This window comes from Haliotis rufescens, unplaced genomic scaffold, assembly GCF_023055435.1.
Source record: "Haliotis rufescens isolate VD_foot unplaced genomic scaffold, xgHalRufe1.0.p SCAF_19, whole genome shotgun sequence".
NCBI classification, from domain to species: domain Eukaryota; kingdom Metazoa; phylum Mollusca; class Gastropoda; order Lepetellida; family Haliotidae; genus Haliotis; species Haliotis rufescens.
Window position 1 is genome coordinate 13,047,054 of NW_025963879.1, and position 14,377 is coordinate 13,061,430.

The 14,377-nt window shown below is 38.9% G+C and overlaps 1 protein-coding gene across 2 annotated transcripts in view; it reads left to right on the forward strand.

Annotated features, from left to right (window-relative positions):
• Window positions 1–112: 112 nt before the first annotated feature.
• The window catches only part of LOC124138899 (carboxypeptidase N subunit 2-like), a 47,058-nt gene continuing 32,793 nt past the window's right edge, over window positions 113–14,377 (forward strand). The window contains exon 1 of one of the 2 annotated variants that reach the window (XM_046505792.2): window positions 113–359. The gene's annotated coding sequence lies outside the window, so the exon portion shown is untranslated. Of the gene's footprint in view, window positions 360–7,151; window positions 7,337–14,377 lie in introns of those variants that run through there. The other variant, XM_048398894.1, reaches the window with a different exon arrangement.

Consider the following 14,377-nt stretch of genomic DNA (forward strand, 5'->3'; position numbering starts at 1 on the left):
CGATTACAATTTGTTATGCACGAGGTCGCTTGGTATACCTTTTACTTTGAGTGCGCGTATATAACAAACCACCCTTTGTCCCTACGACAGAAATGAACTCGTCCATTGAGAGGCGAAACTAGTACGAGGGTAAATTTTACGAGTGTTACACGCCAAGTATTACTATAACTGCCGCTACATACGAAACCGAACAGGGTTATTTAATTTCCAAAGAGAGAAGTGTTTGGGGATAACCCACGATGATCTAATGTCTGGTGAATGTTGACCCGACCCACACTCTAACAGTGGGCGTGCTATTCGAAGCGTGACACAGGACGATGGCTGGCGAGCACCTGTAGTAGACGAGTCATGGCGAACAGGTGAGATGTCCAATTTGCTTGTCGGTGTCTGTCAGATAGCGGGATGTATATTGCTGACAGTGGGATTTGTATATTGGGTCGCTTGTGGGAGCTATTAGCAGCTGATTAGGTAAGTGTATGAGACGAGGATACGGGAGTTGATTTAGGGAAATGACAGCTCTGTGATATCTGATGACAGATGCACAAGTTATACAGAATCAGAATTTCAGTATTCTCAGGTGAGACGTCATTTAGTACACAAACATAAAGGAATCAAGGAATCTAGTTCACAAATAATCAATAGATCGACTATTGACTCGACATTCGTTCCTAACTTGATATTCGGTTCCAGCTTTAAAATAGATGCAATCAGATCGCCAGACTTTTATAAACACACGTGTATCTTATTCAATAACGTTTTTGTGTACTTTCTGAAATGGTATTTTCAATGTGCTGCTGTGGCTGGTTTTCTGCATATTGATTAATGAACTAACTACCTTCTGCTAATGACTAGTATTTTTTTTGTAAAGGTGCCTTTTGAACATAATTTTAATAGTGATGGTTATTATTTATTAAGATATTTGATGAGACTGAGTTCTCGTAAATAGTTTACATGTGACAGCATTTGGTGGCAAAAGAAAAAAAATATAACCATCAAGTCAGTATTTCAAAAAATTTAAAAATCATGTACCACAGGCATTGTAAACTTAGATTAAAAAAGAAGTATTTTAAAATATTGTTTTTATTTATTTGATGTAGTAGTCAATTATTTAATGTAGTCAAAATATTTATAATGAATGGTAGATGAGCTTGAAGTAACCATGGTTAGAATTCATGCTAAACCTTTTCAAGACCACCTGAAAGATTGTTGATGGTCAAAGAAACCTCAAAACTAGCAGAATTGTTTCATCACACATTGACCGTATTTGTAAAACATGACTTGCTTCTAAAAATCTTCTGTTTACCTTTTAATCATTTTTATTACATTCTGTAAATAAAATCATTTGAAAAAGAAGTAGTTTAGTGCTTTCCTAACATGTTGTCACACCTGTTTTCCTTTCTCCGCACATACTGTCTGATTATAATAGTGTCTATTTTCACATTGAATTCTTGTGAGAATGAGTAACAATTCCTGGGGAACTGTCCTCGTGGCTATTTATAATGTTGTGCTGTTCAATGCATTGTGCAGTGGAATCAATCATATGGGGCTAGTCCAAGGAATTAGGGCTGAGACGAGTCCAAATTTTCTTCCCGGGTACCCTACACCTTATTACCCGGCCCTACCTGGGTACCCGCTGTAGGTCTCAAGAGGTAGGTACATGATTTCTGATGGGGAATTTTTTTACCATAGCCCTGGCAATATGTATTTAGATACATGTATTAAACGATCTTGTCATGCATACACTGAAGTTGACTGAAGTATTATACTTCTTCAACCATATGAAAAGTCAGAAGGAATGGTGCATTGAAAGAAATGTGAAATTTCAGAAAGAAATGCGAAAATTAGTGACTTGTAGTGTAACTATAGAGTTATAGATAAGTTTTGTCAATATTTTTTGTCTGGGTAGTCCTGTGGGTACCTGGGTCAGTACCTGAGTTATCCATCCCAGCCCTACAAGGAATGAATAGTGGTAGATTGTGATGTTTATGTCTTCAACACCTGTCACACATACTGGTTTTATTCCATAAAATGTTGTTTTACTTAACAACTGGCATTTACGTCTCTAGCTCAACAATACAGAATTGTTACTTATGATTGTCCTATACATTCTGCAGTAGAGGGTATTTTTGTTATAGATTGCATCATAAGAAATATCATTATTATTCCCTAGACATAGATTGTGATTAGCATTATCAGTAGGTGTGTCATCAATAGGTATATGGCACTTTCATTGGTTGAGAGTAATTAAAACTATTTCTGTTTTTGATGTTGATAAAATAGATTCCAACAATGAATAACGTGACATTTTCCAACTTGGAAATAAACCTTTCACTTTTGCAAGGTACATATGATAATACATGTAGTGTCATAATCCATCATAATGTAAATATTTAAAAATATTATGTTATCATTATTATGTTAGTCATTAGTCATAACTTCCAATGAAAAGCATTTACTGGACTAGGAAACAAATTTTGTCTTCAACTGACTCGTAGAGACAAATAGTTATTTTCAGTCCAGTTTAAACTGGTTGCTATTATGACATTTGTGTTTAAGGAGACCTTGTGGTTGCCATGGTTACATGTACTTAAATTGATGTTGTAATGAGATATACCTTGCTGATGACATATACATCACAGTGTCTCGTGCATAAGCTGTTATTCATCTTTGAATAAAATGTTTAATATTGTGTTAAATAATTATTAGTTTTATTATTTGCCTTAGGATCAGCTATGATAGAGTATAAACTTGATCATGGAAAAGTAGGTGGACATTTTGTGACATTGTGTTTATGATATAAAATGGTATGTGTTTCTCCTTGGGTAATATTGTTTCATTATGAAATATTATTTGTCGTCAATATTTGAAAGCAGGATAATATTTGTTTTACCAGAGGCTTGAAATGTCAGAACGTAAGACTGTTGGACATTTCTGATGATGTTAGGAACACCCATTCAGTATGATGTTTATGTCATTGGCAGGGTGGATTTATAATTGTATTTTTACAACAATGTGTTACACTTTGAGAGATTTCTAATGGTAGCTGAGGAGAAGTTTGTCACAAAACATTACACTATGTCATTTTGAATACATTTTGACACAGTGTTCTTTGTCCATTTCAAAGCAGAATAGGTAGATTTTGCTATGACTTACTGCAGAGGATTATTATCATTTTTAATTCTACATATTGTCAGTGCTAGAAATTAACACTAGCCTGCTTGCATGTGACTAGTAACATTTTCAAAGGGTAAATGTAATGTATAGGCAATGTCCTCAATGGCTAGTTTGATGTCACAGAAAACTAATTTTTATCTTCTTAAGAAAAAAATTATTGTTTTCTGTTTAACGTCATACTCAGCCTCATTCCATGTATATGAGACCGCCTCCATGGTCTAGTGGTGGGGCATCTGCCTGGATAGCCGAAGGTCCGGGGTTCGATCCCCGACGGCGTCATACCGAAAGACGTTGAAAGATGGTACTTGTTGTTACCCTGTCTGGCGCTAAGCATTTAATGGCTAAAACAAGGCCTGGTCGGCTCGGAGTCAGTATACTGTGTCTGAGTGGGGTATTCATGTTAAACTGCGGCATGGTATCTCAGTGAACTAGCACTTTAAATCGGCATCAGTCCGGACTAGTACAATCAGCCACAGAAACACACACACGTACATGCACGTCGCTTTATAAGTGCCATTATCTTGGACGCGACGTTAAACCCCATTTCACCACACCTCACCGTGTATATGACTGCAACTTGTAAATAAGCAAGTCTGGACCAGACAATCCAATGAATGATATTATGACCAACAATCCATAATGCCATGCAGTGACCCCAGCCAGACCAACCAATCTATCTGGCGTCCAGATGACATTAGTCGTTTCTCATAATATCAGTCAATGGATTGTCTGGTCCAGATCTGATAACTTATGAGAGGCCATGATGTAGGTGAAATATTGCTGAGTATGGTGTTAAGCATGTAACATATCACATTTACTGCCCAGCCTCTTGTTGCATCAAGATCTCTTATTCCATCTTTAGGTAAAAATGTTTATTTGTCACGGGCCAACAAAAGTTTAAATTCGTCTGTGCAGTCTGTTTGCGATCCCGTTAAGTCTCATGTTGGTGGAAAAACTGGCAATTCGTTTATTGTTTCGTCACTATAAATTTGCCAAGTTGTGGCTCTTTATACACCAATGTTTGCAAAGTCTGTTGCCTTTCTTCAGTCTCCCAGCTGCGAGACAAAGGCCAGTGTAGCGGCCAAACATGTCCCACTTGGAGATGCTGTGACCTGCAGACATACGTAATAGAAACAGGTTGCACATCTCTTGTTTGTAGAACAGATACTAATTATTCTTATGCAGTTATCAATAACTGAAAGTAATGAATTATATGGCTCTGAAATTAGTCGTTTGTCCGACCGTGTTCACAACTTAGCACTTGTGAATGTTGTCTTTGGTAATTTCAAAGACGTATATACTTCTTTGGTAGGTGTTTTTTGGTAGACAGAGTTAGAAATGTCCACCTGAGTCCTTCTTCCAATTCAAACTGCTATCCCTGGATAATGTGATTGGGTTTGAAGTTCATTGTTTTAAAGTTGCAATGGCATGATGAAAATCGTAATGGTTAAATATGTTGATGGACACACTTAGAAATGATCTTATATTTTCCAAATGAACCAGTGATAAGTGTTCTTCCACCAGGTAACCTGGCCAACCAGTAACATGCTCATGCATAATTCACTGGATGATTTCAGGTAATATACCGGGGGATTCATTACATCCACTTATCAACTAAATGGTGGCAAGATGAAATTCACCTAGTTGAAGAGGGATCTGAAATATTCCTATTGTTGACTCACTTACATTACAAGGGGCACTCCTGTAGCACATTTGAAATAAAATACATTTCTGTTCCCGGATTAGAAAATACTCATAATTATTATTTGTGTACATTTGTGTACCAGTGCAAGTGTATGGTGATATATCCATGACTGTATTTAGGCGGGGCGTCAAGCTGGACGTAAAACTCCAAAATACCGGTATTTCTGACTTGTGAAGATTGGGTTAGAATTGGTCTTCAGCAACCCATGCTTGTCGGAAAGAGGCGACTATCGGGTGGTCAAGCTTGCTGACTTGGTCGATGCATGTAATCATATCCCAATTGCATAGATTGATGCTCATGATGTCAGTCAATGGATTGTCTGTTCCGGACTCGATTATTTAGAGACTGCCATCATCTTGCCGACTACAGCATGAAGCAGCAAGCAAACAGCCATTTCTAACACATTAACATTCTTCAACAGCGTGAACAGCTTCGTCAGGTGACAGCTAGAAATCACTTCTACTGAGTGTGCAGCATAAAAAGTATATGAGAACACTGGTCACGGAAGCCAGCTGTATTGCCACCACTTCCAGGAGATATCATATATATATTGCTGTATGTGAAAGATGACAGGTAGGACATACCAGGGCAATGACCTCCTAGGCTGCCAATCTTCATCATGTCCTAAAGCTTTATGCAGTAGTCACAATACCTGTCCTTGTGGCTTTCCCCAATGTGGTAAACATCTAAGACCTACATCACTCTCCTCCCACAATGAGCTGACGCGCCGTGAAATAGGTGGTGAGGTGAAATGGGGTTTAACTTTGTGTCCAAGATTATTGTACTTATATAGCGACATGCATGTACATGTTTGTGTTTTTATGGCTGCTTGTACTAGTCCGGACTGATGCCGATTTATAGTGCTAGCTCACTGAGATACCATGCCGCAGTTTAACATGAATATTCCACTCAGACACAGTATACTGATTCCGAGCCGACCAGTCCTTGTTTTAGCCCTTTAATGCCGAGCGCCAGACAGGGTAACAACAAGTACCATCTTTTAACGTCTTTTGGTATGACACGGCTGGGGATCGAACCCCGGACCTTCCTCTCTCCGGGCAGATGCTCTACCATTAGACCACGGAGGCAGTCTGCCGTGAAATAACCAACATACTGTTAACAGTGGTGTTGAACCAATCTCACGAGTGCAGTAGTAGGTGTGTTTGTTGTTCAAAGCCACACTAACCAATATTGTAGCTATGTGATGGCGGTCTGTAAATAATCAAGTCTGGACCAGACAGTCCAGTGATTGATATCATGATCATCAATCTACACAATTAGGATATCATAAGAAAAATTAACAAAGTCAGTGAACCTGACCACCCGATCCTGTTAGTCACCTCTTACAACATTGTTAATGAAATAGTCAAACGAAAATTTTGAAATTAAAATAATTTAGGAAAGCATATGTGATTTTTATTCCAGAGTGAGTGAGTGAGTTGGGTTTAGCTCCACTTTGAACAGTATTCCAGTTATATCAGGGCGTGTCAGCTGTATTTGGGAGAAAAGCCACAAGTGGTGCAGGCACTTAGATGGATGCCACACGAGTGGGGGTATGGTGCTCATCGGAAGATACCACAATCATAGAGGTTTCTTGTGTGCAGACAGCCTCCGTGGTCTTGTGGTAGAGCGTCCGCCTGAGGAGAGGAAGGTCCGGCCGCATCATCAATCCCCAGTCATACCAAAAGACGTTAAAAGATGGTACTTGTTGTTACCCTGTCTGGCGCTCGGCATTAAGGGGCTAAAACAAGGACTGGTCGGCTCGGAGTCAGTATACTGTGTCTGAGTGGGGTATTCATGCTAAACTGCGCGGTATGGTATCTCAGTTAGCTAGCACTATAAATCGGCATCAGTCCGGACTAGTACAAGCAGCCACACACACATGCATGCACGTCGCTATATAAGTGCAAAAATCTTGAACGTGACATTCAACCCAATTTCACCTCACCTCCTGTGTGCAGGACACCTTAGACAACTGGGTCACCCACGCTCCTTCGACTCCAGACAGCATGCATGTGTCATATGTATTCTTTTCACCTATTATAATTTAACTAGATCACTTAACTCCAATGTAAACTGTGTTTTTGTTCTTATTTTTTGCCATATAGTGCTTATGAATAAAGAAAACATAAAATGGGTTAATTTATGTTTATCTAGGTAGGCAAATAGGTGGGGACGCCTGGACCACATCATTGTTAAGAAAGTGATTGTATATCTGGTTACCCTTAGCGTTGGAGGCGGTGTGGTTTGGATGTTGTGTGCAGTCGACCCGCAGACACCTTCTACAGAGGATGTGTGTTCAGAGGATATGTACACACAGCTTGTCAAACTGACATGTCTCCGTGACAAGTGATGTAACAGCCCTCAAAGTCATAACCTCGGGGCTAATTAATAGTAAAACAGGCAGATTTGGTTGTTCTCTTGATCTATGAAGTGCTCAATTAAGCCTGTGCACCAGTGAGTATTGAAACTATATTTGTTTTGAATGTTAACTCATAAGCCTGGTAAAGTAGAGATATATAATGCTTCCATATGCTGCATGCATGTTTACGTGGGAGGTTCATATGCTGCATGCATGTCTACGTGGGAGGTTCATATGCTGCATGCATGTCTACGTGGGAGGTTCATATGCTGCATGCATGTCTACGTGGGAGGTTCATATGCTGCATGCATGTCTAAGTGGGAGGTTCATATGCTGCATGCATGTCTACGTGGGAGGTTCATATGCTGCATTCATGTCTAAGTGGGAGGTTCATATGCTGCATGCATGTCTACGTGGGAGGTTCATATGATGCATGCATGTCTAAGTGGGAGGTTCATATGCTGCATGCATGTCTACGTGGGAGGTTCATATGCTGCATGCATGTCTAAGTGGGAGGTTCATATGCTGCATTCATGTCTAAGTGGGAGGTTCATATGCTGCATGCATGTCTAAGTGGAAGGTTCATATGCTGCATTCATGTCTACATGGGAGGTTCATATGCTGCATGCATGTCTAAGTGAGAGGATCATATGCTGCATGCATGTCTAAGTGGGAGGTTCATATGCGGCATGCATGTCTACGTGGGAGGTTCATATGCTGCATGCATGTCTAAGTGGGAGGTTCATATGCTGCATGCATGTCTAAGTGGGAGGTTCATATGCTGCATGCATGTCTAAGTGGGAGGTTCATATGCTGCATGCATGTCTAAGTGGGAGGTTCATATGCTGCATGCATGTCTAAGTGGGAGGTTCATATGCTGCATGCATGTCTACGTGGGAGGTTCATATGCTGCATGCATGTGTAAGTGGGAGGTTCATATGCTGCATGCATGTCTAAGTGGGAGGTTCATATGCTGCATTCATGTCTACATGGGAGGTTCATATGCTGCATGCATGTCTAAGTGGGAGGTTCATATGCTGCATGCATGTCTAAGTGGGAGGTTCATATGCTGCATGCATGTCTACGTGGGAGGTTATAGGTAACTAAAGGGGGTCTTTGCTTGAGCCTGATGGCAGCCTAGCCTTTTTTATTCCAATCATTTAGATTTCACATCTTTTGTTTGTTAGTCACATTTATGATGTATATCATCCAGAGGTTAACATGGTTACACGATCTAGATATAGTTTCTGAAATGAAAATATTTGAGATTTTGGTTGTCAAATTGTTTTGTAATATTTAATAGAAAGAAGTCAAGAGAATTTCTTCATTTTAAGAAATTGAGACTTACCCAAGCTTTGAAGCTTTGTGAGTTTTCAGATATTTATGTCTAATCCTAGACTGGGAATGGACACCAGACCATGAAACAGAGACCCCCTTTAAGTTGAAACATTTATGCTTATAGAGAGACCCTCTCTGTGTTCTAGTGGTGGAACATTCGCCCAGAGAGCAGAAGGTCAGGGGTTCGATCCTCAGCTGCAAAAGATGGTCAAAGATGGTACTTGTTGTTACCATGCCTGGCGCTTGGCATTAAGGGGCTAAAACAAGGACTGGTCGGCTCAGAGTCAGTATACTGTGTCTGAGGGGTATTCATGTTAATCTGCAGCATGGTATCTCAGTGGGCTAGCACTATCAAATCGTCATTAGTCCAAACTACTATGTGCTACCACAAGCAGCCACACACACACACACACATGTACATGCACTTTGCTTTTAAAGTGCAGTAATCTTGAATGCGGCATTAAACCCCATTTAACCTCACCTCACTATTAATTAATGAAAATCGGAATTCAGCAACAAGCAACACAATGAAAAAATTGGTAATTGGTAATGAATATATATTGAATGGTTTCTTGGACACTTGACACTCTCTACAGTAACAGGTTTGACCCTAATACAGTCCAGCCAATATGGCCTGCTCATTACAGTCCTTTTGGCTCCCTTTGAGAACGATGTATCGGGAATAGACCATCAAATGTCAATACGGTATACAAGGCAATGAATACCCTGTACCCAACAATACTTGCTGTTTGATATTTTCATTCCCATCACTGAAAAAAGCTGTTTAAGAAACTAGCATGTTGCTAGCTTTTCGACATAATAAATTTGTTAAGCTGCCTTTAGTTAACATCAGACAACCCTCTAATGCTGTCATTCGCTGTACCGTTGTGTAGCATGCGCATGTCTGCGCTGTTCCATTGTGCCCCCTCCCTTCAAGATGTCAACTTGTACACATAACAACATGATAGTTTCCTAAACAAGTTTTTCCTGTGATGAGAATTAAAATAACAAACAGCAGATATTATTAGTTATGGTGTCTTTAGTTACCATTTTCTGTGTCATGTTAGATAAGCTGAAAAATATTGAGCTCGGCTAATGGCAACTAAAGACAGCATAACAAATTTATTAGGCTGAAAAGGTTAAACTATTTGGTATCTTTATTGAAAATTGAAAATTTGACACTTACAACCAGTATGACTGACAGGACCAATACATATGTTCCCGATACAACACTTTAATGTAAACACAAACGTTAACAATGGAATACAAAATGCACTAAACCTGAAAGCTTAGACAAGTATTGGAGCGGAAGTGGATAGAATTATCATTAAAAGGCCCGCATATAATCAGAAATCCGTGGGCCACTGTAACTGGATAGCCGTCCGCTTTTTCCTAACGACGGGCTGCTATCTTTTCTATGTCTATGTGATGTCACTGGTGTCACGTTTCTTGTTTGTGATGTCATTCGATATAATGTTTAATGATGTTGATAATTTTTTATTCATAAAGTCATGGACGTGGTTTCCTTAAAAAATAATGTCTTTGCATTAACTGGACCCAACCGGACTGAATTCAGACGTCATGTGTTGCAGTAGATGACGGAAACTCTCCGACATTTGACACGTTGCTGTGCTCACACAGGAAGACTATGTCGCTGAAAGTTAGACTTGACGTTAATTTTGTAGGGATTATGACGGTATCCATCTCACTGTTATGTACATGTGCTGTCCTGTCTCATTCATCTACACAGAGTGCTTAGTCAGGCTCTGATTCAGGGGAAGGAAAGGAATGACGCTAGATACTGTATATTAACCTGTAAACAACATTAATGTTAAAGGTTAAGGGACTTTCTGGATTTTCTGGTCTTTGAAATAATAGTGTACAAATTGTGAGATATGTTTAAATGGCTGACAACTTGCCTTTTTTCTTCTTTCGACATGATCAAATACATAAGTGTGGCTAAAATGAGCAAAAAAGAAGGGGCAAGTTAGGTCAAAGACTTTCTCTTGTTTAAAAATTAGAAACATGCTTCTTGAAAACCTTTGAAATAAGCTCTTTCGACACATTTTAGCCTTTCCTATAGACTAGTGCTGGGCAAAGTCTGATGCCCATGCACATGAACACATCTGATAATTTTCATAATGATTTGTAAAAGTTTTCCCCTTTTCTTAGATTGTGTGTATGATGTTGGCCCAAATGGGTGCTTATAATTCCTCATCCTTTATGTCAGAAATGTAAATTTTCAGAATGCTGTTAGAGAAATGTTCTATTGTAGATGTGATACTCTACTGTTATAAGGGGCGGTTGGGTAGCCTAGTGGTTAAAGCATTCCCTTGTCACGCTGAAGACCTGGGTTCGATTCCCGACATGGGTACAATGTGTGAAGCCCATTTCTGGTGTCCCCCACCGTGATATTGCTGGAATATTGCTAAAAGAGGCATAAAACCAAACTCACTCACTCACTCACTCACTCACTCTACTGTAACATGATGATTTAGGATGAGACTGCAAATGATTAGAATCAAAATATTATTCAGTTATCTCAGACATGTGTCTTGTGTGTTAAATATGTATTATCATTGATTATCATAGTTTGTGGGGATAGTATCAGAATCTTGAATAGCGCTGAAAAGCCTTGTGACATTTTGAGGCGTGCACCTTTAATCAGACTGAAGAAAGTGCTGATTCAGGGAAAAGATACACACTTCTTCATACATGATGAATAATGTTTTTTATTCACCGGTCATGCTCATAGATACTTATAGAATTGCTGAGGAGAAAAATGAATATGGAAATTTATGAAGTGACATGATGAATTTAAGTTAGACAGTTAGAATGCGACCTGTGACATGAGGTCTTCAACTCTCCCTCTGAGTTTGTTGTTAGCAATCCTGTGTGTTTTAAGCAGATGATGGGATTCATTAGGAAACATATAGCAATGACAAATGTGAAGAAGCAAAATAGACTTGTGTTCTATTTGTGGAGTCAGGAAGACAGAGCGGTTATACTTAGTGATGGGATGCTGGAGGACATAGCCTATGTGTCGGTGTATATCTTGAAGCAGATTTATGTTCGGTCAGCCTGAAGAAAAGTCCATAACCTTACTTAAAGCAGTAAGTAAACACTATGGTGGTTAAGATTAATCTCGTTGTAGTTAAAGAACATATTTTGTCAGGATTGATGTGTGGAGATATCTCTACAGTGGTAGATTAAACAACTGCATCACTGAGGCTGTTTGAAGGCTGATGTGTATATCATGATGTGTCTGTCTGTGGATATCATGATGTGTCTGTCTGTGGATATCATGATGTGTCCGTGTATATCATGATGTGTCTGTCTGTGTATATCATGATGTGTCTGTCTGTGGATATCATGATGTGTCTGTCTGTGGATATCATGATGTGTCTGTCTGTGGATATCATGATGTGTCTGTGTATATCATGATGTGTCTGTCTGTGGATATCATGATGTGTCTGTCTGTGGATATCATGATGTGTCTGTCTGTGTATATCATGATGTGTCTGTCTGTGGATATCATGATGTGTCTGTCTGTGGATATCATGATGTGTCTGTCTGTGGATATCATGATGTGTCTGTCTGTGTATATCATGATGTATCCGTGTATATCATGATATGTCAGTGTATATCATGATGTGTCTGTGTATATCATGATGTGCCTGTGTATATCATGATGTGTCCGTGTATATTGTGATGTGTCCGTGTATATCATGACCAAAGTATATCAAGTGTTGTATATATCATTGTGTGTCTATGTATCACTGTGTGCCCATGTGTATCACTGTGTGTCCACTTATATTATCATGTGTCTGTTATTTTATGTCTTCGTCTGAGAGAGGATGAGGTTTTTCAATCAGTGAAAATGATATAACTGTGTCACATTGAAACTAACTGCCTGAACTAGTATTTGAATTTTCACACACAAGTCCATGCTTGTCCTATATTACGAGAAGCTTTAGATTCCATGTTCTAGCCTTAACCAAAGTGAAATTAACAACATAAGAAATTAGGATATTATTTTGATAATTTCTGTTGATTGAATCTGTTAAATTGTTTTATTTCTCCCAGAAAGATCTTGATTAAAAAGCTGAAACAATAACTACTTCCAGAGGTGATAGATAAGAACTACTTTGAACATCTTTCAAAAAACAAAATTTTAACTTTTGCAAAATGAGAAGCAAATCTTCAGTAAACAGTATGGCCTGGTTTTGTCACGAAAAAATTGTCCAGTTAACGACTTTTTTCAGACTGTAGTTAATTGTTTAACACTGCTTGTGATCTACAATAAAGAATATCAGTAATTGTTTAACAATGCATGTAATCTACAATAACAATATCGGCTACTGCGGAGGTTTTATAGGTCAAGTCCTAATCCTTCAAATGGTGTTAATTAACACTACCTATTGTAGAGTATTATTCATGCGAGTAACGAGGTAGAGGATTACAAACCCTCACTTTAGGGTGTGCCATTTTCCTGTTCTCTGGGTTTGTGTTTGACATTGCTATGTTACATCATTAGAGTATTTCTGTCACTGCCGTGATGACATTGCTTTCAGGTAGGAATACATGTGCATGATACCTTGCATATAGGAAATTGGACTGGTCTATTAACCCAAACTACTGGAAATTATTTTAAGAAACAACAAATTCTATAAATAATATCTGGATTTGCGTGGTCGCTTGTTGCTAACCTGACTGCGTTGTGCATCGTAAACATCGTTTTCTCAGAAACCACTCAACCAATGAGGCTGAATCTTCACGTACTTGTTCTCACCATTGATGTTGCCAGAGAGGATGAATCCAATTTTCAATATGGCTGCCTCGGCAATCTAAATGGTCATTACTCAGCTATTTTTTGTCCCAATCCATTTCTGTTTATTGGTATGTTTGCCTTGAAGCAACACAAGCAAATATTGTTCAGACAACTCATAATTTTCACAGCTATTTTGCCTTATGCTGAATGGAATCTGTTTTGGCGGCAGATCATTTTGTTTACTTGTTTGTTTGTTGTTTAACACCACACTCAACAATATTTCAGATATATTCCTATATGGACAAGACAATCTAGTGAGTGACATAATAGGCATCGATCTATGCATTTGGGAAACTATGACATGCATCAACCAAATCCGACCATCCGATCCCTCTTATGACAAGTATCATGGAACTGTTCTGGGTGAACAATACCTTCCAAATGACGTGCTGGTTTTCTTGGGGAATTAGTCAGCAAAGAGCCAGAGTCACAGGAGACTAATCACAATTTTATTTACAAGAACAATTAACAATTTACAATATCTTAGAAAATAACTGAGGGTGCCACAGAGAGTCGGTACACACTCTGGGCTGTGGGAGAGAGGTCTGCTTGGTAAGAGAGTCAAACCCCTTCTCTGCTTAAAACCTGCCTACAGTATGTATTTAACAAAAAATTAAACAATAGAAAGGAATGTGATTGGATGATACACGCTTGGTTGTGTCCTAAGCTAAATGGATGGCTAGACAGAGGGGAATACTAAATCCTGTTTATCCTGTTGGACTGGCACTAATCTTGTTGACATATTTACTGGATGCTTTGAAAGAGATTAGGGTGTCACTATAGATGAGCTTGTGTGGGGTCTAATCCTTAATGCCCTATAGACGAGCTTGTATGGGGGCTAATCCTTAATGCACTATAGACGAGCTTGTATGGGGGCTAATCCTTAATGAGTCTTAATTGAAGTAATGTTATTCTAATATACCCCGGTAGGTGATGACAGATATACTTAAATAAATATCCTTTGTCT